The following is a 1,781-nucleotide window of genomic DNA, read 5'->3' on the forward strand; positions in this document are numbered from 1 at the left end:
TAGGCCAGCCCAACTTGTGTATATATAGACAATTCTAGTCCCCTTGCATGGTTTCATTGATTTGTGGTTTGTATTGGCCTTCTTAGAGGTTAATGGAAAAGACAATCTTAGCTTCTCGTCTGCCTCATTCTCTATGTATGTTCTTTAGCTACATCGATAAGGATCTCTGGTATCATCATCAGTAATATTTCATTATTCATCAACACTTGCTAGGATAAGTTCCTAAAACTTTATAGTTTAATTGGGGGATATAATTTTAAATAGAATTATGGAATCAAGAGACTTCGTAACGATAAGCCTTGTATTGTTGAAGGGATTTGAGAGTCCTTGGGTCTAGTCCCTTAACGAATAAAATTGAACTTACTCCAATTCCCACATTCAAGCCTTTTTCACTATATAATGAAGCAACACTTTTCTCCCCTTGCTATAATTTCATCATCCCTCCAAGTATGTTATCATTTGCATCCTAGTATAAGGAACAATATGACTAAGAAAAAATATTTTCCCCTTGTTGTAATTTTATTATCCCTCTAGAGATGCTACCATATGCAACTTAGAATGAGAAACTAATAGTGTTCAAAGATAGCCCCATACAGTCTCTTTAGATGCAGCCAATATTTCTACACACACAAAAACATAGAGACAAGATTTAGTACATCCTTGGAATTTTCTCTTTTAGAGACATGGAAAATATTCTTGCTTAACTTTGTAAAATACAAGAAACACATGATCTAATAGACTCTACAATTAGATTGATAGAAAGCATGCTCATTTATGTTCTTGAGATTGAAAAGGTTAACACACTAATTCTACATCACCTTGACTCAAATTTGTATTCTTTTTGGATATCCTGCTAATATAAATTTAAATTTTAAATAACCATATGATCTTTGTAAATTTGAAAATATAGTCTCTTTTCTGATGGATAATTGAAAATGACTTGTAACATTATCCAGTGAAAGTCCCTCTAAATTCACAATCTTTATGATTTTCTTTGGAATTGCTCCTGTAAAAAACTTCAAAACCAATGTTTCAGGAATTGGAAAATTTTTACCTACAGAACCTCTCACTTCTAGGTTGAGACATGTTAAGGAAGTTCAAACTTACTATCTATTCCCAACCGATCCACTGTAGAAACAAATTGTTGAATAAGTTGCATGGTCCGATGAACTCATGCCCTCTTAATACAAGTAATGTCACCTGTAACCTCATCAAAAAATTCCCCACCATTGGTATCCTTCCTCCTTTTGGAAGATGTGTCTGGTGAATCACTTATTTCACAATCCTCACATTGTCCCAAGTCAACCTTGAGAGATTCTCTGCCCCATATATGCACTACATGTTGCCAAATGTTTCTTATCTCCTCTAACCTTATAAACTTAATGAAGTAATCATAGGATCCATCCGTGATTCCTTTCATCACAACACTAGTGTCTTCATTTGTTGACATCACTACAGACATAATAATACAAGGGAATATGTGATGTAGCATGGCTCAACTAATAAAACTAGTTGAATATTAACTTCCTCCATTAGATATACAAAAATAAAAGGAAAAAATAATATAAGTCAATCAGAATAATAGTGGAAAATAACAGTTAAAAACCTAATTCCCATAGTCAAACTATCAAGAAATGTATGGACAAACTTCAACAATAACTCCAACTACTTTGAAAATGTTTTTGTTTGTTCATAAATTTGATGTTGCACACTATCTAGTGGGGTATTCAGATTTCATGTTCTAGAAAATGAAAAGCTAATCCTAGAGAGAAGGGAAACCA

At 33.1% G+C, this 1,781-nt stretch overlaps 1 pseudogene; it reads right to left on the bottom strand.

Moving 5' to 3' along the window:
* Nucleotides 1–274: 274 nt before the first annotated feature.
* LOC149255978 (two-component response regulator ARR14-like) lies at nt 275–1,492 on the bottom strand (annotated as a pseudogene).
* Between the last annotated feature and the right edge of the window lie 289 nt (nt 1,493–1,781).

Source organism: Pinus tabuliformis, chromosome 7 (genome assembly GCF_031772625.1).
Source record: "Pinus tabuliformis cultivar Carrire ecotype Pingquan chromosome 7, CPIR1, whole genome shotgun sequence".
Taxonomy (NCBI): Eukaryota; Viridiplantae; Streptophyta; class Pinopsida; order Pinales; family Pinaceae; genus Pinus; species Pinus tabuliformis.